General features: G+C 44.2%; 1 protein-coding gene across 1 annotated transcript in view; it reads right to left on the bottom strand.

Annotated features, from left to right (window-relative positions):
* Positions 1 to 26,884, bottom strand: part of LOC126256523 (uncharacterized) — a 1,007,450-nt gene that overhangs the window by 791,594 nt on the left and 188,972 nt on the right. The window lies entirely within an intron of this gene.

Below are 26,884 nucleotides of genomic sequence, written 5' to 3'. Positions count from 1 at the left end.
TTTTCAACGAAAGGAATTCTAAACAGGAAGCAAACTAGCTTCATACATCGAAAATACTGCTGAACTTAAACTTTTTTAAACATGCACATTATAAAAGATAAATATTCCCCTCTTGCAACTGAAAGGAGAAACTTTATAAGATAAAAAAATTTTATTTCATAAAGCAAGTATCTCTCTTTTGCCTCTTCTTCTGTACCCCACCCCCTCCCCCAACGTGTACAATCGCAAGATATTTCATTAACATTCAGTGCTCCTCGCCCCATAGTTAACCAAGATACCCAAAGAATAGCTATGTTCACAGTTTCTTGTAAAAGTAACCCAGTACAAACGTAACTTCCTCAGATTTACAAATAAGGTAAAGAAGCACGAATTCTGTTGCCACTGGACCATGAAATTGTTTTTGTATGTCAATCCTTAAAACAGGTGAAAATTTAAGTTCAGGAGTACGATATTTGTTAAGAAGTGTAATGAATTGCACAATTAATTGATTGCAGAAATCTCTCAGAACAATGTGTGTTGGTCAACTACCGCCAATAGTTTCACATTTTCCTGTGTCAGAGAGGGAGAGACCACCATTATGAGTATGCCTGCAAGAGACCTGGCGTTCGCCGTGCCTAGCTGACGTGACGTCACGAACAAGCGCCGAGGCCTTCCTTTGAGTCGGTGTTGGCTGGTGTCGGCTGTCCATACCGCGCCAGTACGGCACTTTGCCATTTGACGAGGCTCGCGTGCCCCTGACCAGGCTTGCGTGCGGCGCGACTCGGCGGGTCAGCTGCGCAGCAGGGCTGTGGGTCAGTGCCGGCGGCCGCCGCACTGCACCCAGCGGGGCACTCGGGCCCGGGGTCCGCGATCGATGCCAGCGCTGCGCCTTGGCCGCCTGCCGGCCGCCGACTTAAAGGGAAACGTGCCAGGTGATGTGGCGCGACACAGTGTAGCTTGCAACGCAGCAGTCTCTCCACCGGCGGAAAATGACACTGTATGTAACCCTATTTGGACTGAACGCAAATCTTCCGAACGCAGTGGAAAAATTAAGCGGACTTTGGATAATAAAGAGGAGTTCTCCACAATACTGACGAAAATGTGATGTTTGAAATGACACTTTATCAATGGTATTATCTTCCCAAAAACATCTCGTAGATGGCTGTTTAAGGAGTTGGCACCTTGACCACTGCTTCACAGTATATATGTACGCCTTCACAGTATACATGTCCGCTTATTAAATTTGTTGCAGGTAACTCACTACAGTTTAACACTATATGTGCACAATTATAATACCGGAAGCAAAAACAGCATTCATTACTTCGTATCAAGATAGACTTGAGCACAAAAAGGGGTCCATAATGCTACCAGATCATCTGCCCAAGAGTATAAACTGTGTGACGAACGGTGAAGCTATACTGAAAACAAACTGAAAAGCTATATAACTATTTCTGCTGCGTAGAACAATTTCTATTGATGTAAAAATTGGTGGTTGGAAATGACTAATTCACATTTGGGGAAAAATGTAATTAATCAGCATCTACCATATTTACATGTGAATGGAGAATGAAGCACCAAAGAAACTGGTATATGCATGCGGATTCAAATACAGCGATACGTAAACAGGCAGAATAAGGCGCTGAGGTCGGCAACGTCTATACAAGACAACAAGTGTCTGGCGAATTTGCTACATCGGTTACTGCTGCGACAATGGAAGCTTATCGAGATTTAAGTGAAAAAATGACTCTGAGCACTATGGGACTAAACATCTGTGGTCATCGTCCCTTAGAACTACTTAAACCTAACTAACCTAAGGACATCACACACATCCATGCCCGAGGCAGGATTCGAACCTGCGACCGTAGCAGTCGCGCGGTTCCGGACTGAGCGCCTAGAACCGCTAGACCACCGCGGCCGGCGAGATTTAAGTGAGTTGGAACGTGATGCAAAAGTCGGCGCACTAGCGATGGGACGCAGAATCTTCGAGGTTGAGTTGAAGTGAGGATTTTCCCGTACGACCAGTTCACGAGTGTATCCTGAATATCAGGAGTCCGGTAAAACATTAAATCTCCGACATCGATGACGTCGGAAAAAGATCGTGCAAGAACAGGACCAACGACGACTGAAGAGAATCGTTCAACGTGACGGAAGTGCAACCTTCCACAAATAGCTGCACATTTCGAAGCTGCGCCGTCAACAAGTGTGTGTGCGAAACATTCAGCGAAAAATCATCGATACGGTCTTTCGGAGCTGAAGGCCCACTTGTGTACCCTTGATGACTGCACGACACAAACTTTTAAACCTCGCCTGGGCCCGTCAACACCGACATTGGACTGCTGATGACTGATCGGACGAGTCTCGTTTCAAATTGTGTCGAGCGGATGGACGTGTACGGGTATGGAGAGAACCTCATGAATCTATGGAGCCTGCATGTTAGCAGGGGACTGTTCAAGCTGGTGGAGGTTCTGTAATGGTGTGGGGCGTGTGCTGTTGGAGTGATATGGCATCCCTGATACGTCTATATATGACTCTGACAGGTGAAACGTACGTTAGCGTCTTGTCTGATCGCCTGCATGCATTCATGTCCATTGTGCATTCCGACGGCCCGCATCTCGTGGTCGTGCGGTAGCGTTCTCGCTTCCCACGCCCGGGTTCCCGGGTTCGATTCCCGGCGGGGTCAGGGATTTTCTCTGCCTCGTGATGGCTGGGTGTTGTGTGCTGTCCTTAGGTTAGTTAGGTTTAAGTAGTTCTAAGTTCTAGGGGACTTATGACCACAGCAGTTGAGTCCCATAGTGCTCAGAGCCATTTGAACCATTTTTGAACCATTCCGACGGACTTGGGCAACTGCAGCAGGACAATGCGACATCCCACACGTCCAGAATTGCTACAGAGTGGCTCCAGGAACACCCTTCTGAGTTTAAACACTTCCGCTGGCCACCAAACTCCCCAGACATGAACATTATTGAGCATATCTGGGATGCCCTGCAAGGTGCTGTTCTGAAGAGATCTGCACCCTTCGTACTCTTACGGACAGCCCTGCAGGATTCATGGTGTCAGTTCCCTTCAGACATTAGTCGTGTCCATGCCACGTCGTGTTGCGGCACTTCTGCGTGCTTTCGTGGGCCCTACACCATATTAGGCAGAAGTACCAGTTTCTTTCCTCTTCAGTGTGTAATACGAAGATTCGTCGACCGTAAACCAATAGCATGCTTTACTAACTAGTTAGTAAACAACTTACTATGAAACTTCCAAAACGTCACGTAAAACAATTTTTTAGGTAGTTGCAGTGTTTAGAGGTGCGGAGATAATGTAGCGTGGGGCACCTGAGAGAAATATAGGATGAATGTGAACTCCATCGACAACATCTTGGAGATTGTTTAGCGGTATCTTTGGTATAAGGGACCCGTGGTCTTCAGAGGCTCGTTGTATAGTAACCGCATTTCGTTTGACTTCTTACCCCCAGTGTTCTTTGAATCTGTATTGCACTGAAAATAACCGCACAACAGCGCAAACCTGGGTGGTAAGTAAAACGTGTTCCATTCACTCACGGTACGTGCTGTTGACAAAGGTAAATCATTCTTTGTCATCAAGTTTAGATTCGATGCTACTCGTTCGAGTCTCTGGTTTGCCGGTCCAGCAGTGTTAGTTGTACATTAACTGAGCTACACAGCATTACGGATAGGTTAACTGATGAAGAGTTGGGCGATATCCATCTCGTGAAGTGGTTCATTGAGTGACGCAATGACAGAATGGTACGACGAAGCTGTGCTGAGTTGTTTACGCAGTGACTGCGACCGCAACACGGAACTTCTACTTATGGATATAGTCACTTACAAGAAAGCGGAGCCGTTCTTGTTAGAATTACTGCATACATGTTCCCTCCGAGTAAATGACGAAAGAAACTACTTTACAAAAGAAGAGACAGTTCATCATTTTAAACATGAGTGACAGAGAGTGACGGTGATTATGCTGACAAGTAGATGAATGAGAATGATGATGAAGTGAAGAAGGAAAAAAGATATATAGTGATATGAGTATTTAGATTCCTTATCACACAGTCGGACATGTGTTAATGAGGGAATATTATGTATTTATAGAGCCTCTGAAAGTTCATAAAGGACAGTAATGGAACCATACTCACCGAGGAATCCAACATCCCTGAGACGCGGAAATAATATTTCCGGGAGCTCCTCAAATGTGATGAACCAAAAGGTCTGTTCGAATTCTAACTTCCTGAAAGTGTACATCTAAATTATTCACCACCTACACCGGACAAAATTAAGCATCAAATAATGAAGCAGTAGAAGGAAAAAAAAGTCCAGGAGAAGCCATTCACGCTGTAGGGGAGAGACTCCACAGAACTCGCCAACTAATAAAGATGATCTGGATTATGGAGGAGGGCTCAGAAGATTGGAAGACAGCGGTCATTTGCTCTACACACAAAAAAAGATGACAAAATGAGTTGCACCAGCTACAAAGGAATCACCTTCCTCCTGAACGTGTACTACAAGATCTTGCCCAACTTTATACTGGACAGAATAGAGCCGCTTGCAGGTGAAGAGTCTATTGAACATCGAGGTCGTTTCAGAAAGGACTTTTTGACTATGGACAAGACCTGTATATTGTGACAGTTCACCGGGAAGGTGTTGGAATATGGCGAAGAACTTCGTGTGGTCTTCACAGATATTAAGAAGGCCTACGACTGCATTCACCAGGAGAGCCAGATGAATTACCTAACCAAGTTTGTAATGCCAAAAAGAAAAAAAGAGGGAAGCTTTCCACATGAATTTAGAAGGCATCGAGGTAGAGAGTGAGAAAATCAAACATCTCGCATTTGCCATCGATGTGACTTTGCTGTCCAGATCTAAGGAAGAATTGATGTGGATGAGCGGCAGCATGAAGGCGGCAGCAAACATTATCTTTGAATGAATCGAGGACCGAATATCTGCTGATGAGCAGGACTCATGCCTGTTCAAGAGACCCTTTCCAGCCAGTGGTAGTGGGACCTGAGGCTACAAAAAGATTCATAATATTAAATTTATGGGGTGATCTTTACAGAGGACGCATCCTGTGAAATCAAAGTGCTTAACCAAGCCACAAAACGATCGTACTTCTGATTCAGTCAGCTTTATATATCGTACAGTCCTTCAAGAAATTTCAAACTCCAGCTGTACAAAACACCAATTCGAACAGTATGGCTTTATGGTTGCGAAACTTGGAGCGTCCGGAAAAAAGCTGAAATAATATTCAAGTTATCTATCGGAAAGTCTTAAGGTAGATCTGCGCTCCGGTACAAGATGAGATCAGCGGGGAATAGAGGATGCGGCATAATTATGAGCTAGATGAGATCTACAAGAGCGAAATATTGCAGGTCTGATGAGAACCAAACGGGTTATATTGGCAGGTCATTCCACTCGGATGGATAAAATCGACGGCCTCTGGACCCATAGATTTTACTCCCCATGGAGGAAGATCACTAGGTAGACCGAAGGAAGGTGGAGGGATGGACTTCACGAGGACTTGCTCGAGATGGCGTTGTGGAGTGACTGGCAGCGGTAAGCGGGAAACAGGATCCAGTGGAAGAGGAGCCTTGTAGGTGCACCCCGTCCCACGAGCCTGTTCGCGTTAAGAGAAGTAAGGCAAGGACATGAGCGAGTGCGGTAAAAGAAGAAATAAACATGGCGCAAATTTGGCATCACATTTCTCTTGGTCGCATGTCCGATGATTTTTGTACAATGCCCCCTTCTCGGGACAGCATGGGAGTCATTAAGCTGAAACTTCGCGATGAATTCAAAACTGAATCAGGCCCATACTCGTGCAGTTATCTATCTTACCAAAGAACTTAACAGAGACGAATTATGCTGTCGTTCATGAGCGAGAAACCTGCCTACAACACCAAATAGGCAGCACGATGAGTACCGAGTGCGACAATTCACTGACTCCAACCGCCGAAGAAAGCCCAATAGTTTTCGTGACTGAAGAAGGGGCCATTTCTAAACTGGCAGTGATAGGTAGCAGACGCGCCGTGCTACCGTCTACCAAACAGATGAGTCCCTGTTTCCACACCGGGTCCACGCATCATCAAGATCACAGGCGCCGCAGCCACCCACGTGCCGCTAAACGGTATACTCTCCGCGCGTAGACACTGGCGCATTTAGTCTTCTGATGTCTCACACGCTCAAAGCAATTTTGGGCAATTTTATAACCCTATTTTGGCACTGAAATTCATTAAGAATACACAAGATGTTCCAGGAGAAATCGTCAATATTCAGGTACTTCTATGAACGATCATTATTAACCAAAAAAAGTTTAGAAACGTGGGCTCTACAGTGCATGCCTGAAGAGCTATGGGCATTTCTTCATTTTAGATACTGCGAAACAAACTTATTCTGCTGCAAGTTCTTTGCTTCAATATTTTAGGAGGTGGTAGTATGGACAAAAACAAAAACAATTTCCTGTAAACACTGGCTCTAAAATGCATATCTTAAGAGCTATAAGCGTTTGCTCTGTAGGAGAAACGTGTTTTACTGTAGCGAAGACGAACAAGTGCTCATTGCTCTTAAGGTATGCATTTTAGAGCCCGTGTTTACTCGAAATTGTTTTTGTTTTTGTCCATACTACCACCTCCCAAAATATGGAAAGTAGAGAACTTGCAGTAGAAGAAATTTGTTTCACATTTCCAAAGATGAAGAAGTGCTTACAACATTTTAGTGCTCAGACGTTTTTGCTTCAAATGATCGTTGCTGCCATACCCATAAATATTAACCATTCCTCATGGGCTACACTGTATGCGGCTCATACCACGATTCCTGTTTTAATAATATTTTTCCGTGAGCATCTCAGGTAACGGAGTGCGTTGGTATCGCCACCCACCTAGCAGCTCTGGAACCAGTTCACGATGCAGGCTACAACTAGGATCAGAGCAATGCCCTTTGCTCCAGAACATTTCTGTGAATATTATTTGGATTGATGTGAGCGGTTACACATATGGAGGAACCGTTGGATAATATCAAACTGGCAACAGTCTGTTGGTCATTTATTTCAATTAGCCGTTCAGGTACAGTCAGTTGAAGTGATCAGCGAGTCATGGGATAGCAATTAATCTCAGGCGGAGACCGGCGAGTGGTGTAGGGTGGGTTAGAACGCTGTCAAAAGAGGCGAAAGGCAAGTTCATGTAGGGGAAGTACAGGATACGGAATCGGTAATGCCTTTGTCTGACGAAGCACTCCGATATTCATTTTAAGTACTTCGAGGAAAACGCGGAAAAATTCAGACTGGCTTGTTAGTAGGTCGAACTCCTCTTGTTCCCAGAACGAGTCCATTGTGCCGTAAAGGTACGTTTAAACGAGCCATAAAAATTGCACATTACGGGCGATATATCCCGACAACATTGTCTGACAACACAGCGTCACACTAATTGCAGCCGGCCGCGGTGGTCTAGCGGTTCTAGGCGCTCAGTCCGGAACCGCGCGACCGCTACGGTCGCAGGTTCGAATCCTGCCTCGGGCATGGATGTGTGTGATGTCCTTAGGTTAGTTAGGTTTAAGTAGTTCTAAGTTCTAGGGGACTTACGACCACAGATGTTGAGTCCCATAGTGCTCAGAGCCATTTGAACCATTTGAACCCTAATTGCAGCCACCTGCAATATAACGTTACCGGCTACTACTGCTCCGCAATGTTTTCGGCAAAAAGTTTCCGGATCAGGGGTGTTTGTACGGAGCCACACCATTGTTGTAAAATGGATGAACGAGAGCTAGAGGAAGTGAGAGCGGCTCTACTGCTTTTACTTCGCAACGGGAATAAAATTAGAAATAACAAGAGAAATCAGGTTCTGTGAAAGCGTTCTTTCTTAGGGAAGTAGAATGCTTCAGAAAAATCAACTTGTGAAATGAGTCTATACTTACAAATTTTTCCGAAATTATACCAGAATGTAGAAAATAAATTTCGAATATCTCGTACAAGAAAATGGTCCAAGAATTGCTAAAAGCAACCCATCGGATAGACCGGTCGCCTGTTGCAAGTCTTTTGAATTGATGCCGATTTGGCGACATGCGTGTCGATGGGGATGAGATGATGAGGACAACACAACACAGCATTCAGCCGCGCTGACCGCTTTTTTTTTCTTGATCTCATTTTGTTCGTTATCATTCGTTCTGTTCGTTCGGGGCGGACGTCCCATGATGCTTGTTCAAGTTCATCACTGATCCATTAACTCAGTCTCTCTATTACAAAGGGCATCTAACCCTCTGATCGAACACGCTGAGCTTCCGTACCGGCACCACTCAGCTATCGAGGCGGACGCTAAAAGCGATACAAATGTAAGAGAGTGTATAGCGGTTACCACCCTTCGATTTTAGATACCGGTGATTCGTATTGGAGTTTAATGTACCTCTTCAAAGTGAATTATTCATCAACAAGCCTCTTGGCACCAGAAGTATGCAAAGCTTTGGTAGAAACAATGAAGGATTTAATTAAGGTAAGTTTGAAATAGGAATGAAATTTCGATCTATATTTTCTTTTCGTTCTTCGGGACACGAAAGCACACATGAAAAACCCGACAGCAAAATGAAGCATGATTTCGACCTAATCCGCAACAGCCTGCCAACTCTCTTTTTTCAGATTTCGATCTTTGTGGACATTAGTTTCGACGTCCCATAACTTTGATAGTAGTTGAATCGCATTTACGAAATTCTTGGTTCTATCCTTTGTCCACTTCTCCGTAGCTGTACACAACAAACAACTACCAAAAAGAAGTCGCTATACTATGTACGCCTGCAAACTTCCAAATAAAGGCAAAACGATATTTCAAATTGAAAAACAGTCTGCGTTGCAACGTTATTTAATTTGAATAGAGCGTTTCGACCTTTTGGGACATCATCAGACAGTGCAAAAGTGATTGGATATAAAAGCCACAGTTACCTTCGCACAATCTGATGACACCGCAAAAGGGCGAAATGCGTCATTGAAATTAAATAAATTTGCTGCTCAGCCTGTTGTTTGAGTTGAAATAATTCAAAATGGTTGCTGTACCAGCCAGCCTCAATTAAAAAGATCTTCAAAACGATATTGCTCTCGCTTCAGACACGTGACTGGAGGGGAGAAGCTGGAAACAAAGGCGAGAGCGAGAGGGAAGCATTTACTGAAAAGTACAGAGATATAGTTGAGCTTGCAATACGAAATACACTGTAAGAAAAAAAAAAGTCACACCACGAAGGAATTTTCCGATAGGGATGAAAATCGGTATGTGTGACGTACATCCACAGACAAAGAAATAATTACAGTTTCAGAAAAATTGGATGATTTACTAAGAAGGAAGAGCTTCACAAATAGAGCAAATCAATTAATACGTTGACTCACCTCTGGTCTTTAAGCAAGCAGTTATTCGGCTTGGCCCTGATTGATGGAGTTGTTGGATGTCCTCCTGGGCGATATCGTGCCAGATTCTGCCCAATCGGAGCGTTAGATCGTCAAAATCCTGAGCTGGGTGTAGGGCCCTGCTCATAATGCTGGAAACATTCTCAATTGGGTAGAGATCTGGTGAGCTTGTGGCACAATATAGGGTTTGGAAAGCACAAAGACAGGCAGTATAAACTCTCGCCCTGTGCGGGCGTGCATTATTTTACTTAAATGTAAGCCCAGGATAGCTTGCCACAAAGGGCAAGAAATCAGGGAGTTGAATGTCGTCGATGTACCACTGTGTTGTAAGCTTACCACGGATGACAATCAAATAGGTCTGGCTGGGACAAGGACAGTACAAGCCCACTCTGCATTGTTGCGAGATGTATCCAAGATGGTGGCGATGACGTCATCCAAGATGCCGGCATCGCTGCCATCTTGGATACATCTGGCAACAATGCAGAGTGCGCTCATACTGCCCTTGTCCCAATACTGACCATCATTCATGGCTGTTGGGTAGTATGGCAGGCGACAATCAGGTCGGTATCACACGACTGTCTGGGGCGTCTCCAGACACGTCTTTGGCTTAGAGTCTCACTGAATGGAGCAGAGCTGTCTTCAGTGATGAGTCCCGTTTCATAGCTTCTGTGACCAACGAAGACGTCCCAGACAGCGGTGGGATACCAACCTGATTGTCGCCTGCCGTACGGCCCGACAAGAAGGAGAATCGGCAGTGATTGTCTTGGATGCCATATCATTTCGTAGCCGGACGGTTGTGATTCTCGGCACACTTACGCATAGCGGTAGGGCAACGACATTCTATGCCCCGTTTTGTTGCCCTTCACAGGCATCCATACTGGGCTTAGATTTGAGCAAAATAGTGCCCGCTCGCACACGACGAGAGTTTCATTGCTTGTCTACATGCTTGTTGAACCCTACCTTGGTCAGCAAAGTCGCTGGATATTTCCCCAGTTGAGGACATTCGGGGCGTTATGGGCAGGGTCCTTCGACCAACTCGGGATTTTGACGATAGAATGTGGCAGTTGGAGAGAATTTGGCATGGTATTCCTCAGGACGTCGTCCAGCAACTCTGTCAATGAGTGCCAAGCCGAATAACTCTTTGCTTAAGGGTCAGAGGTGAACCAACGTGTTATTGAGTCTTGAATAAATCATCTGATTTTTATGAAATTACAATCAATTGCTTTTCTGTACATGTACCTCACATGTACCGATTTCCGTCCCATTCGGAAATTCCTTCGTGGTGCGTCTCCTTTATTTTGTCTGAAGAGTGTTTCATCTAGCTCTGCTGTTTGCCGAGTATTGCAGATACATTGGCGGCGGCAACGCTATTGCTGCCAAATATTGCCGTAAAATAGAGCCTGTGTAAACATGCCTTGGCAATGACGAGAGGGGCTGTCATCTGTATCAGAGCAAGGGCTGGGAGGCAGTGACCCACTTATTGCGTCTCCCCCTGGCCTTTTGGATACAGCATATTAACCCTTGCGTAGTCGCCTCGATTTAAAATCAGCCAAGAGATTGTTCTTCTTCTTAATTTCTTTGGCACGTGACATTCTGAAACTTGCCAGCATCATGTATTTTCCTTTTATGCTCATGTGATCCAGACAGTGTGTTGAGAGTCGTTGTTGGTTTCCTCGTTTCGCATTAAACTGTAATTATCGAGTGTTTGACCAGAAGCGACTACTGGTGTTCTGGCGTTATCGCACGTCTGACCCGACGCGAGCATTTGCTTTCCAGAATAATTGTACTACATCTTTTCGCGCAAGTAAATCGAAGTATTTACCAATTCAATTATTATGTAATATCAAATCTTCTTTTATTTCAACAAGAATATAATTGACAGGTTGATTATATACGCGAATATGTACAGTCTGAAACTCGACGCAAATTTTGAGAGGAATCTTGACGTTCAGGTTACAGTCTGAATTGAAGGCCTTTCTTAGATTTTTACTGTTTGCTGGAACCCACAGAGCTCCCCAACTCCAATTCAGGGCTATTTGGGGGCACTGATGACAGGAAGTTCTTTTCCTGGTCATGTCTTGTCAGAAATTTTTGTCCTTGCTCCGCTCTACTCGACTTGGTTACAGAAATGACCGAGATGACAGAAATAGGTCTAACAAGTTGGTTACTATCCGTGTATTTCTGGTACTAATAATGAAATATTTTGATGGTTTAAAAATCTTTGTATTATTAGTGTACAGAATTTTTGTTTTGTTCCTCACAATATAAATTACCATATTATTAAGTGATGTTGAGCACATGCTGCTTTGTTTTCATTTGTGTTCAGTGATCAACCATGAATCACAACAGTCCTTTCTTTTCTGGGAGCGTGTATATGTATGTGGGGTGATTTAGCTGCCCAAACCACTGGGTTTTATGCAGTGTGTAACGCACTCAAATACAATTTACAAGATTTTCATATTCTTTTTTCCTCAGACTAGAGAGACACCGGGTCATTCAGCTGCCCCTACTGCTGGGTTTTATGCAGCCTGCAAAGCCCTCAAATATCATTTGCAAGATTTTCAGAGACTCTGACTACGCACAAGCTATAAGTCCTACAGAAAAAAATGAACAGGATCTCTTAGCAGGAAATTTCATGTAGTTAAATTTTGTACTGGGATATGTTTTCGCTGGAGGCTACTGTTTTTGAGTTATTCAAGGAAAACGCGTTTAAAGGTCACCTTTGTACGTTTTTATTAAATAAATAATTATTAATAGGTGTCATCGGAGTGGTGAAGCAACTTAGATCGCTTAATAAAGGCGGGTCTTCTGGTCCGGACTCTGTGCTAATTGGGTTCCTTTCGGAGTGTGCTGATGGATTGGCTCCATACTTGGCGATCAAATGCAGCCGTCCACTCTGCGGGAGATCCGTGCTCGGGGGCTGGAAGGTTGCACGGGTCACACCGGTGTGCGGGAGGGGTGGTGGGGGTGATCCGCTGAATTACGGGCCCATATCGTAAACGTCGATATACAGCAGGATTTTGGAACATATATTGTGTTCAAACATTATGAATTACCTCGAAGGAAACGGTCTATCGACACACAGTCATAACGGGTTTAGAAAACATCGTTCCTGTGAAACACAACTAGCTCTTTATTCACATGAAATGTTGAGTGCTATTGACGAGGGATTTCAGATCGATTCCGTATTTCTGGTTTTCAGGAAGGCTTTTGACACTGTACCACACAAGCGGCTTGTAGTGAAATTGCGTACGTATGGAGTGTCGTCTTAGTTGTGTGACTGGATTTGTGATTTCCTGTCAGAGGGGTCTCAGTTCGTAGTAGTTGACGGGAGGTCATCGAGTAAGACAGGTGTGATTTCTGGCGTTCCCCGGGGTGGTGTTATGGGCCCTTTGCTGTCCCTTGTCTGTATTGGCGGTTTGGGGGACGGTCTGAGTAGCCGTCTTGGGTTATCTGCGGATGACGTTGTCCTTTATCGACTAATAAAGTCATCAGAAGATGAAAACAAATTGCAAAACGATTTAGAAGAGATATGTGAATGATGCGAAGATTGGCGGTTGACACTAAGTGACGAGGAGTGTGAGGTCATCCAGATGAGTGCTGAAGGGAGTTCGTTAAACTTTGTTTACACGATGAATCGGTCTGGTCTGGGGGCCGTAGATACAGCTGGATACCTGGGTATTGCAATTGCGAACAACTTAAATTGCAAGGAACACATAGAAGGTGTTGTGGGACGGGCTGACCAGGGACTGCGATTTATTGGCGGGACGCTTGGAGGGTGTGGCGGATCTACTGAGGAGCTTGCCTACGCTGCGCTTGTTCGTCCTCTTTTGAAGTGCTGTTGTGCAGTGTGGGATCCTTGTCGGATGGGGCTCGCCGGGTGCATCGGGAGGGTTGAAGGAGGGACAGCACTTTTTGGTTCAAATGGCTCTGAGCACTATGGGACTTAACATCTGAGGTCATCAGTCCCCTAGAACTTAGAACTACTTAAACCTAACTAACCTAAGGACATCACACACATCCATGCCCGAGGCAGGATTCGAACCTGCGACCGTAGCGGTCGCGCGGCTCCAGACTGAAGCGCCTAGAACCGCTCGGCCACACCGGCCGGCAGCACTTTTTGTGTTGTCGCGAGATATGGGGGAGGGTGTCCCGGGGGTGATGCAGGATTTGGGCTTGACATCAGTGAAATAAGGTCGTTTTTCATTGCGGCGGAATCTTCTCGCGAGGTTCCGGTCGCCAACTTTCTCCTCCGAATGCGAAAATATTTTGTTGACACCGACACCGACCTACAGGGGGGGGGGGGGGGACGATCACCACGACGAGGTGGGGGAGGTCAGAGTTCGCACGGGGGGATGAGGGTGTTCGTTCTTTCCGCGCGCTATAAGAGAGTGGAATGGTGGAGAATTGTGAAGGTGGTTCGATGAAACCTCTGTCAGGTACTTAAATGTGATTTGCAGAGTATCCATGTAGATAGATGAGATGTAGATTCGAAAACTACGGCCTTTAGCGACAACGTATCGCAGTACAAAATATAACTACATTCATTTTTCTACAAAGAGGTCCTGTTGATTTCTTCTGTACGTCTTACAGTTTGCGTGTAGCCATCTTGAGCGTGGCATTTGAAGGTGTTGTGGGTTGCATAAAATCCATGGGTAGAGGCAGCTGAATCACTCAGTATATTCAGCTTAATTACTGTCCGGGTCAGATTGCGCCGACGCGAGTTCTTAGGTTACTTCTTGTCTCGCGAGTACTTAAGGGTTACGAGAGGCGTCGGAATCAGGTGCCTGGCGCGGCGCCGCGTCTGTGCAGATCGATAGCGGCCGGCCCGCCCGGCTGGGGGGCTCCGCGACCTAGCCCACGCGGCCCTGACCCCCTCACTGCGCCGCGCCGCCTGGCCACGCTCCAAAATAACGACGCGCCGGCCAGCGGCGCCCGGCAACAACCACTGCCGGGACAAACCTCGCCGGTCTGAATGGGGCCCCGTCGTGGGGTGCGTGGTAGGCCGGAGGTGGGGATGGTACCTTTCCGAGCACTGGCTCCCAACGGTTACCGTCTGCTTCAGCATAGTGATGGAACACCGAAACAAATATCGATATTAGATACGAGGTGTGTGTTTAAGTAAGAACCGTTTTTAAATTTAAAAAAAGATGTTAGCGGACAGAGCTAGAAAAATTTGTGAACCTGAGTTGCTCGACGCTGAGATGGAACATCTCCACAATGCACTAATGAAGAACGGATATTCGTCCGCCGAAATAAAACGTGCGTTGAGGCAGCCACGCAGAAATCATACTGACGTACAGGCTACTGCAAAATCTAAGGTTTTCCTGCCGTTTGTTAAAAATGTAACGGAATGAATAGGGAGGATCTTGACGAAGCGGAATATTGCCGTAATTTACAAGCCCACCAGGAAGATACAGGAATACCTTAAGCCTGCCAAGGACGCTCGCAAACCATTGGAAAAATCTGGACTGTATAGGATCCCATGCAGCTGTGGTGATGTTTATGTGGGTACCACCAAAAGAACTGTTTCTAATGGTTCAAAAGGCTCTGAGCACTATGGGACTTAACATCTATGGTCATCAGTCCCCTAGAACTTAGAACTACTTAAACCTAACTAACCTAAGGACAGCACACAACACCCAGCCATCACGAGGCAGAGAAAATCCCTGACCCCGCCGCGAATCGAACCCGGGAACCCGGGCGTGGGAAGCGAGAACGCTACCGCACGACCACGAGATGCGGGCCTGTTTCTAAACGTTTGGAAGAGCACAAGGGAAATTGTAGAAGAGGAGAAACGGAACGATCAGCTGTTGCGGAGCATGCTATTCAGCCAGGGAACCACAATATTCGTTTCGAGGAGACGCAAGTACTAGCGGCCACAAGCGGATATTACGAAAGGCTCTACAGGGAGGCAATCGAAATCGCTGAACACCCAAATAATTTCAACCGAAAGGAGGAGGGCGTGAAATTAAACGGCATATGGATGCCGGTGTTAAAGAAGACGTGTACCACCCGTCCACTACTGGGTGATGGCAACGGCGATCGACGGCGACGGACAGCGGCCGATTCCACCGACGTTTTCAAAACACGTGACGTCACGCCGTGGCGCGGGAGCGCGCGGACACGGAATTTAGCGGCAGTCAGTAGCAAGCCAGTGGGTGTGTTGGACCTTCCATCGAGCTACGGACCCCCTTGAAGATGTCTCCCGCAGTCGGAGACGAAACGTTGGGAATCGACACAGAATTCATCAACCGACCACGGCATAACAGCCCGGATAATTATAATGGACATGATATTTCCGGCCGTGAAAGTCTACATTTTAGTGCTAAGATATCTCAATAATTTTATTTTTACATGAAAGCCTGCACCTTAATCTACGCACTGACGCCACTACAGTCTGATTCTTCCTTGTTTACGTTGTGTACTGAATGTTTAAGATTCCTCCGATAATCGCGAGTCCCGCCGACTGTGAAGTACGGGTTGTTATAACATTTCTTAGTGCTAAAGGCCTAAAAGTGATCGATATTCGTCATGAGATCTGTGCAGTTTACGGAGAAAACATTATGAGTGATGGAATGGTAAAAAAGTGGGTGAGAGCATTTAAAGATGGCCGCACAAATGTGCATGATGGACAACGCAGTCGTTAATGAAAGTTTGGTGCAGGAAGTGGACAATAAGGTGAGATAAAACACTTTACGATTTCCTCCTTGCGGGATGACTTTCCTAATGTTTCTCGTACTGTTTTGTATAGCATTGTGACCGAGCACTTGAATTACCGAAAATTGTGCGCACGTTGGGTACCGAAAATGTTGACGGATGTGCACAAAACCAAACGTTTAGACAGTGCATTGACTTTCCCTGAGCCGTACCACAACGACGGTGACGATTTCTTAAGCCAAATTGTTACGGGCGATGAAACATGGGTGGCCTACGTCACACCAGAATCAAAGCAACAGTCCATGGAAGTTGGACAAGGGCATCGTTTTGCTGCAAGACAATGCCCGTCCGCATGTAGCGAATCAGACCAAAGATCTCATCACATCTTTCCGATGGGAAACTCTAGATCATCCTCCGTACAGCCCCGATCTTGCGCCCAGTGACTACCATCTGTTCCTGCACTTGAAGAAATACCTGGGCGGTCAGCGTCTTCAGGACTATGACGAAGTCAAAACAGTGGTGATGCAGTGGTTAACAAGTCAGGCGGCAGACTTCTATGAGGAGGGTATTCAAAAACTGGTACAGCGTTATGACAAGTGCCTCAATATTGGCGGAAATTATGTGGAAAAGTAGATTAAGGTAGACGCTTTCACGTAGAAATAAAATTATTGAGATATCTTAGCACGTCTTTTTTTAAATTTCAAAACGATACTTACTTAAAAAGCACGCCTCGTATAATGAATATCTCTACAATTTATATCGATATAAACTATTAAACGAATGAAAAATATCGATATCTTGATACATCGTTACCAAAAACCTTGTACGTAGCACTGCAGCCTTGACCATATTTCTTCCACTGTCAGTAATAGGTTGACTCTTTTATGGAAATTGTCTTAATGATTAATTATATCGTCCGCAGCTCGTGGTCGTGCGGTAGCGTTCTCGCTTCCCACGCCCGGGTTCCCGGGTTCGATTCCCGGCGGTGTCAGGGATTTTCTCTGCCTCGTGATGACTGGGTGTTGTGTGCTGTCTTTAGGTTAGTTAGGTTTAAGTAGTTCTAAGTTGTAGGGGACTGATGACCATAGATGTTAAGTCCCATAGTGCTCAGAGCCATTTGAACTATTAATTATATCACTTTATACTTCTAACATGCTTTTTTCCTCTTTAATTTCAATATTCTTTTATGAAAACGGAAATGAAATTAAAATAATTTGAACGCCCGCTAAAACACTCCATTCGAATCACGTGATGCCTGTGACGTCACTGGATAGCACGCTGCTCCTACTGTCGTAATGCTACTTCACAGTGATGTCTTGTTTTGGAATTTATATTTCGGAAAATGGGTTACAAATGGTGTGTAGTACTATACTGTACAAAAACATGCACAAAAACATCTACAAAAACTCCTGAAAAGTTGTTTTTGAGTGTTTCAGAGAATGAGAGGATATGTAAAATATGCTTGTACTGAATCGGCAAGTTACCACCACATCGACGCACAAGTTCAGTAACTTAATTAAAAATATGTTGCACTGTGAAGTTAACATTAACTTATGTCAGAGGTATGGCGTCCCACTGTTACAACGAAGGATAGCGTCATTCAGCGAAATTAAACCACTAATAAAAATTGTCGTTATACCTAACTACATCTCAGTTATTCGTTAGTTCAGTTGTTAGAGCGGTAAACCGTCGAATTTTGATTTGTCCACGGATTTTTATTTCGAATCGAATTCGAAAGAGCGTTTTAACTTATCTGTAAAAAGACTCGACAGTCCTCTAACATGAAAGCTATATCACAATTACAAAAATTCATCAAACCGGTCAGAAACAGAATATTATTGTGTTTTCCTTGGTGTGTACATGTTCAAAAAGATGTTTTCGGGGCACTCACTTTCAGCTGTCCCCATAGAAGTATATCAACAACACCTGTCGGCAGCTGAGGGTTTCAGGTAATTATCATTTATTCTAGAGAAGCTGCACGGTCGTCAATGGTATCTGTTCTTTCGAGAATAGTTACTATCTTCATATATGTAGTTAAAGGCTACCCAGCCATTGACCTTCGCCTGTGCGAATGCGCACAGGTTGCCCGAACTCTAATTATCAGATATCTTCTAGTTAAATTGACCACATGCTTTTTATATTATTAGAAACAACGTTTTTATCTTCGTACTGTCTAGCTGGGATCCTTATTGTTTAAACTTCTGCAGTTTCGTCATCTTACATAAAGATGATGTAAGTCTGCTTCAGATGATAATGTTAGATTACACTCAAAGACATCACAGCCCTTACGTTTATCTCTCGTATGTTATACACGCTTTATGTCTCTCCGTATAACCTCATCGTCCTACACCACGTTGTAATTTGGGCGTATGGTGATATCTTCACTACTAGGAATACTTTCCAAGCCGGCCGAAGTGGCCGAGCAGTTCTAAGCGCTCCGGTTGCAGGTTCGAATCCTGCCTTGGGCATGGATGTGTGTGATGTACTTAGGTTAGCTAGGTTTAAGTAGTTCTAAGTTCTAGGGGACTGATGACCTCAGATGTTAAGTCCCATAGTGCTCAGTGCCATTTGAACCATTTGAATACTTTCCAAAACAGTGAATTATTTGTTTGCAAAGCAAATGCATTTATCCTCTGTTGTTCACTTCTCAGACCAAGACTAATATGAAGCTGTATATAATACATCCCACAATCGAAACAACTGTTACAATCAGTTCTAGCTACCGCTATTTTCATATTTCGTGTAAAAGTTTTAAAAGTGTATGACCCTTCTAGTATTAGAACATGTGACCTCTTTTTCTGTGCGCCAGTGCGCTATCCGTTGCGCCATTTATTTTTTATTGTTCTAATTTTGTTCGAATTTGTTCGTTGCATTTGTTCGGTGCGGATGTCGCATGACACCCGTTCAAGTTCAGTGTTGAACCGTTCATTCAGTTTCTTATTACAGAGGGCAGATAACCCTCTGACCGAACACGCTGAGCTACCGTGCCGGCACCACGGAACGCCTGCTGACAGAGGTATCTGTGCTGACTGTCTTCTACACAGGAAATCAGCAACAAGTTTTGCCAAGAATAATTTCATTGGGCTTTGGGTCGTGGCTCATTTCTGATAATCAACAATGCAGTTATAATTTAAGGACACAATTGCAAAAGATCTACAATTTTTTAATTTTGTGCGAGTTTAATGATGTTGCGGGGAGCAGGGAAAAGAATGTCCGTCGTTGAACATATCGCCGCCCTAAATAGGTGAAGCACAAACGCATCAAATTTCGCATGGCTTCCACTTTTAAGTTCACAAAATTCCTTTCTATTTGTTACTTAAAACTTGTAATTGCGTTTTCCATCACTAAATAGCTAAACTCTTCGCAGAAAAAGAACGCAAAAGCCTTGTAACTTCGGCTAACGCTCCTGTAATACAAATACAGCTTCGTCTTACTCCTAGTCTGTGACGTGACCAGAACATCAGCCAACAACAGAGCGTTCTCGATCACGTGAGCATATCTTGATATTTAAACATTTTTAAGCCTTGGAAATTTGTGGTAAGGTCTTATGGGACCAAACTGCTGAGGTAATCGGTCCCTAAGGTTACACACTACTTAATTTAACTTAACCTATTTTACGCTGATGACAACGCACACACTCATGCCTGAGGGAGGACTCGAACCTCCGACGGGGGGAACCGCGCAGACCGTGGCAACGCGCCCCAGACCGCTCGGCTACCCCGCGCGGCCATTTTAAGCCTTAATTACGTTAAAACAGATATTTTGTGAGAATATTGCCCGTAAATGTTTTTTAAATGTTATATCCAAGCAGAATAACAACAATCCGAAACATATGGCTCTGAGCACTATGCGACTTAACTTCTGAGGTCAATAGTCGCCTAGAACTTACAACTAATTAAACCTAACTAACGTAAGGACATCACACACATCCATGCCCGAGGCAGGATTCGAACCAGCGACCGTAGCGGTCGCTCGGTTCCAGACTGTAGCGCCTAGAACCGCACGGCCGGCTCCGAAACATATTTTAACATACGAAAGTAGCCTACTTCAGCTATGCTCTTTCCATGAAATGTTTCGAACCGTTCACAAATATTTTTTCAGACCGTGAGGAATATAATCTGAGGGATGCCGTTATGTAAGTGGAAAGAGTCTTAGAGAAACTGAACTTATTTTATCCCTACAGCGAACCAAATAATGAATAACACAAATAGAACCCGTTGTCTGATACGTCGCAGTACATACATCAGCGATTAATGTTACTGCTTTTTTTTGTATCATCAGTCTTCTTCGTGATTTGATGTGGCTCCTCACGAATTCCTCTCCTGTGCCAACGTTTTCATTTCAGAGTAGTACTTGCAACCTACGTCTCAGTTTTTTTTTTTTTTTTTTTTTTTTTTTGCTAGACGCACCTCAGTCTCTTTTATTCCTCTACAGTTTTTACCCTCTACGGCTCCCTTTAGTACCATGGAAGTTATTCCGTTATGTCTTAACAGATGTCCTACCATCCTCTCCCTTCTTGACACTGCCGGCCGCTGTGGCCGGCCGAATCCTGCGTCGGACATGGGTGAGTGTGATGCCCTTAGGTTAGTTAGGTTTAAGTAGTTCTAAGTTCTAGGGGACTGATGACCTCAGATGTTAAGTCCCATAGTGCTTAGAGCCATTTGAACCATTTTTTGAGCCGGTAAGCTAATTATGTGCTAATTCTCGCACTTGTCGACTCTTAATTCATACTGAAACTGCAAATGAAACATTTCATATTTTCGTTCATTAATTCTACGAAAGTTTTATCTGGTTGGTATTTTAAGCAAAGCAGATAAAAATTTCGCAAGACTGATGAAATCTTCTTTCTGCACAGTGGAAAATGGTGCACAGTCTTCGCAAATATGAAACAAATTTGTCTCCTCCTCCTGAAAACAAAATAACATTTTTCAAGGTAGCGGTGCTACCTTCTTGTGTACAATTTGAATGAGCAGATGACGAAGTCGAAGCAACTGCTGGACTGGAAGTGGAACTTAGAGGTCTGCTTCCTATAGAAGACTTACCAGGCTCTGATTTTGACGAGCCTTTAGCCATCCGTTCCTGATCGGAGCTTTCAAGTTTGTGGAGTAACTTGAACTTCGAAGTACGTTCCCCCAATAACTGCACTTCGCAGTTTTACTACCATTTCATTTAAAAGGTCCCACACGTTGCTGTTGAGAGGCATTTCCTTTTTTTTTACACTGCAAAATCCCTAATACAGATAAACAACTAGCAATACAAACAGAAGAAGTTTCGAGAACTATAGTTCAAACTTTTCTACCAACCTTACTTTCAAGTAAGAGGAGGTTACGAAAATACACAGTTGAAAACAGTCATAATTTCTCCAAGAACTTAAAAGAAAAAAAAGAAACTTCTACTAGCTTTCTTATGTTGTAAATATTTTAATATTAAAAAGAAAGTAGAGTGGAGGTTTCCCTAATAATAATAATAATAATAATAATAATAATAAAACCTCATCTGATTTATCACCACAAAATATCGATGTTACAAATATATCGATTGTACAAATAACAACTGAAAGATCGCATAACTGATTCCGATATATTAATACAGGTCGCTGCCCGTCATCCCTGCGCTATTTCAGTATCAACAACGCTTTGGTTGAAGGAGCAATAGGCGTTTTCTTGTTGATGCCTGCTTTGCTAACCGCAGCTTATTGTCGCCACGCAGCCTATTTTGCAGTTCGTTAAGTCCTGTTATTGGCTGACAATCAATTGTTTTCCTGGCTGGTCGCTTTCGGGCCACCAACGTCTCTCAAATCACAAAACGCCGAACAATGAAGACAGTCACTTCTGCGCTCTCTTCGACGGTCTGTGTGTAAACATGCAACTTTACTTTGACGTTCTGATCGATCTGTGAGGCGAATTCTTTACGATGTCCTCAATTTGCTACGCTATGGTGAAAGAACTCAGTGACCGCGACCTTATTGCGCGGCAAAGGACGTCTGAAGGTTTTCTTGACAAGTTGCCTCACGACGCGCTGGTATTATTTGGTGTTTTGCGCTTGCCAGTATTTGTGAATAAACAAAACAAGCCCTATTGAAATGCTGACAGTCACAGTGAATTTCATGAGGGGTCGCTTTGTTCAGAACATGGAACTTTTTGATGCGCATTTTCGCGAGCAGGGATCATTGGTCCTTAACTTAATCTCACCGATCAACATGACTACGAACTTTCCTGCCAGTCTCAAACAAAATGATGTTGAGGACTTGTAGCACAGACGGTTGTTATGCTTTACATGTTTTGTGGGGAAGTTCACCCTGGCGACTGATCACGCTGAAAGGCGATCTTCCGTGGACGATACGTGTCGCCTTTACGATGAATCGTGGCAGATACTGATAGGATCCGCTGAGTGACGCCGGGCCAGTAGGAATATGTCCTATAATTTTGTGTTATAGATTTTATATGAAATATTGTACCTCAGTTATCATCCTTTAGCACTGACTAACAGTAATGTCCAAGCAGTGGTATGATCCTCGATTACAATATCATTTTGAGAAGAGTTGAAAAAAATTGGAAGCAACAGGAGAATATTGATGTTTATTTTTTAGTACTGAACCTCTCGCTGCTGTTCGAGAAAGGCAGTGAACGGTAAACGGACGAAATTTTCTTTTTATTTACCTATTTATTTGATATTTTGATTCTACATTTTATCTTGAAACGTATAATGCAAAAGTCCGAGGGAGTCTTTGAATTTTTCATTTTTCATTCGGTGGCTACGTTTATTGCTTGAAATAAAAGCAAGAAAAAACCGAAAATCGGTCATTTCAGAAACGATTATTTTGAGCGGTTTTAAAAGTCAGCTTAATCTGGAGATGTAAGAAATCGGTATAACCGAAAACCGATTATTTCAACGATGACAGCTATCCCTACCAACCAGCCTTACTGCGATTCAGAATACAGTTCTTCTCTTCCCCATTCTTAAGGTGGGTTTTTACATGGACCATATTTTATGGCAATATTTGGCAACAATAGCGTTACTGCCGAAATTATTGCCTGTGTCCGCAATACACTGTAATTTTGCGCTATCAAACAGTTATTCGGCTTGGCATTCATTGACAGAGTTGCTGGACGCCCTCCTGAGAAATACCGTACCACATCCCCTCCAAATGGCACGTTACATCGTCAAAATCCAGAGCTGGTTGGAGGGACCATCCCCATAATTTTAGAAACGTCATCAGTTGGGGACATATCCGGGTCCATGCCGTCCAAGGTATTGTTTGGCAAGCACGAAGACAAACGGTAGAAACTCTCGCCGTGTGCGGACGGGCATTATCTCGCTGAAATGTAAACGCAGGAAGCCTTGCCATGAAGATCAACAAAACGGGCGTAAAATATCGTAGACGTACCGCTGTTCCGTAAGGAGGCCGCAGATGACAACCGAATGAGTCCTGGTTGTCGGTCCATACGGCTGGGGACAGTCAGGTTGGTTCAAATGGCTCTAAGCTCTTTGGGACTTAACATATGAGGTCATCAGTCCCCTAGAACTTGTTGTTGTTGTTGTTGTTGTCTTCAGTCCTGAGACTGGTTTGATGTAGCTCTCCATGCTACTCTATCCTGTGCAAGCGTCTTCATCTCCCAGTACTTACTGCAACCTACATCCTTCTGAATCTGCTTAGTGTATTCATCTCTTGGTCTGCCTCTACGATTTTTACCAACCACGCAGCCCTCCAATGCTAAATTGGTGATACCTTGATGCCTCAGAACATGTCCTTCATCTAGTCAAGTTGTGCCACAAACTCCTCCCCAATTCTGTTCAATACCTCCTCATTAGTTATGTGATCTACCCATCTAATCTTCAGCATTCTTCTGTAACACCACATTTCGAAAGTTTCTATTCTCTTCTTGTCCAAACTATTTATCGTCCATGTTACACTTCCATACAAGGCTACACTCCATACAAATACTTTCAGAAACGACATCCTAACACCTAAATCTATACTCGATGTTATCAAATTTCTGTTCTTCAGAAACTCTTTCCTTGCCATTGCCACTCTACATTTTATATCCTCTCTACTTCGACCATAATCAATTATTTTGCTCCTAAATAGCAAAACACATTTACTACTTTAAGTGTCTCATTTCCTAATCTAATTCCCTCAGTATCACCCGACTTAATTCGACTACATTCCATTATCCTCGTTTTGCTTTTGTTGAAGTTCATCTTATATCCTCCTTTCAAGACACTGCCCATTCCGTTCAACTGCTCTTCCAAGTCCTTTGCCGTCTCTGACAGAATTACACTGTCATCAGCGAACCTCAAAGTTTTTATTTCTTCTCCATGGATTTTAATACCTACTCCGAATTTTTCTTTTGTTTCCTTTACTGCTTGCTCAATATACAGATTGAATAACATCCTCTTCAATTTCCTAAATATTCTCCTCAAGTACATCGCCCTTGTATAGACCCTCTATATAGTCCTTCCACCTTTCTGCTTTCCCTTCTTTCCTTAGAACTGGGTTTCCATCTGAGCTCTTGATATTCATACAAGTGGCTCTCTTTTCTCCAAAGGTCTCTTTAATTTTCCACTAGGCGGTATCTTTCTTACCCCTAGTGAGATAAGCCTCTACATCTTTACATTTGTCCTCTAGCCATCCCTGCTTAGCCATTTTGCACTTCCTGTCAATCTCATTTTTAAGACGTTTGTATTCCTTTTTGCCTGCTTCATTTACTGCGTTTTCATATTTTCTCCTTTCATCAATTAAATTCAATATTTCTTCTGTTACCCAAGGATTTCTACTAGCCCTTGTCTTTTTACCTACTTGATCCTCTGCTGCCTTCACTACTTCATCCCTCAGAGCTACCCATTCTTCTTCTACTGTACTTCTTTCCCCCATTCCTGTCAATTGTTCCCTTATGCTCTCCCTCAAACTCTCTACAACCTCTGGTTCTTTTAGTTTATCCAGGTCCCATCTCCTTAATTTCCCACCTTTTTGCAGTTTCTTCAGTTTTAATCTACAGGTCATAACCAATAGATTTTGGTCAGAGTCCACATCTGCCCATGGAAATGTCTTACAATTTAAAACCTGGTTCCTAAATCTCTGTCTTACCATTATATAATCTATCTGATACCTTCTAGTACCTCCAGGATTCTTCCATGTTATACAACCTTCTTTGATGATTCTTGAACCATAGAACTACTTAAACCTAACTAACCTAAGGACGTCACACACATCCATGCCAGCGGCAGGGCTCGAACCTCCGTCTGTAGCAGCAGCGTGGTTCCGGACTGAAGCGCCCAGAACCGCTCGGCCACAGCGGCCGGCAAGACCTCTTTGGTTGTCATAACAGCACAGTGGCTCGTATACGATGTTCGACTGCTCGTTTTGATGCCCTTCGTGGCAAGCTGTCCCGGGCTTACATTTCAGCAAGATAATGTCAGCCCGCACACGGTGCGAGTTTCTCCTGCCTGTCTTCGTGTTTGACACCATATATGTCGCATCTACCGATTTTCGTTCCTTTGGGATAATTCCTTCGTGGTGTGTTGCCTTTTTTTTTTACCTTTAAGTGGATTTCTTATTGCAGAGGCATATCTTTTTCTGTTCTTGTCTGTAATAGTTCCCTGCGGCCGTTGTTGCCGAGCGGTTCTAGGCGCTTCAGTCTGGAACCGCGCTGCTGCTACGGTCGCAGGTTCGAATCCTACCTCGGGCATGGATGTGTGTGATGTCCTTAGGTTAGTTAGGTTTAAGTAGTTCTTAGTCTAGGGGACTGATGACCTCAGATGTAGAGTCCCATAGTGCTCAGAGCCATTTTTTTGCAATGGTTCCCTCTCGCTGTCGCCTTTATTTCCTTTATTTTGTTTCTCTTCTCACCAACAGCGCTGCAGTCATGCGTGCGAGCGAAAACAACAAGATGGGATAAGTGTTTAAATTTACAGGAGCAATATGCTAAAAAGTAGAATAATTTTTACTTCGGACGCTGATGTCACTACCCCGTTTTCACGTCTTATTTATTGACTCATCGTCGTAGTGGCGGCAATACTGAGACTAAATACACAATGGAAATGGATAATTAGTCTCAGGTTTTGTAAACAAAAGGATGCCCCTGGGTACAAAGAGGTCACAGGGCTGAATACCGTCCCCCAGACATGGCTAGCTGCTAAGTTGGGAAGTCAGCGCTGCGAGTGGCCGGCTGGGTGGCAGCAGATGAGGAACGAAGCAGGGAATGCATTCGGCAGTGACCTACGCGGTCTGATGCAGCAGTCACGATGGCGAAATAGTGTCGCGCCAAACTCCTCGCCGTCTGCGTATGCCGAAATGGGATTTGTAATGTGGCAGTACCCTGCCTGCTCCTTTACCAGGGTCTGAAACATTGCTGGCTCCTTGTACTCTTTTCCTCGGGTCATAAGTCAGGGCCAACCGCAGAAACAACCGCTGTCTCTTCTATTTACGCGCTCATCAACATCCGTCACACAGAAGTAACAATCATGTCTACGATGCTAGCCACCTAAAACGTTAAAAATTAAATCCGAGCCGCGCGGGATTCGCCGAGCGGTCTGGGGCGCTGCAGTCATGGACTGTACGGCTGGTCTCGGTGGAGGTTCGAGTCCTCCCTCGAGCATGGCTGTGTGTGCTTGTCCTTAGGATAATTTAGGTTAAGTAGTGTGTAAGCGTAGGGACTGATGACCTTAGCAGTTGAGTCCCAGAAGATTTCACACACATTTGAACATTTTTGAACATTAAATCCGAATAGTAAGTCTGTGCCCGAAAAGTTGTGACTCATTTTGACCCGTGCTCAGGGGATATACTGAGGTAGGCTGCTCTCTCATTTCTCCAGCGTAGAGCTTTAAACGCGTGCTTGCGGCATGTGGCTGACTATGATGAAGTGATGTC

The sequence above is a fragment of the Schistocerca nitens genome, chromosome 1, assembly GCF_023898315.1.
Source record: "Schistocerca nitens isolate TAMUIC-IGC-003100 chromosome 1, iqSchNite1.1, whole genome shotgun sequence".
NCBI classification, from domain to species: Eukaryota; Metazoa; Arthropoda; class Insecta; order Orthoptera; family Acrididae; genus Schistocerca; species Schistocerca nitens.
Note: the sequence above shows the minus strand (reverse complement) of the source record. Positions and strands in the feature narration are given on the sequence as shown.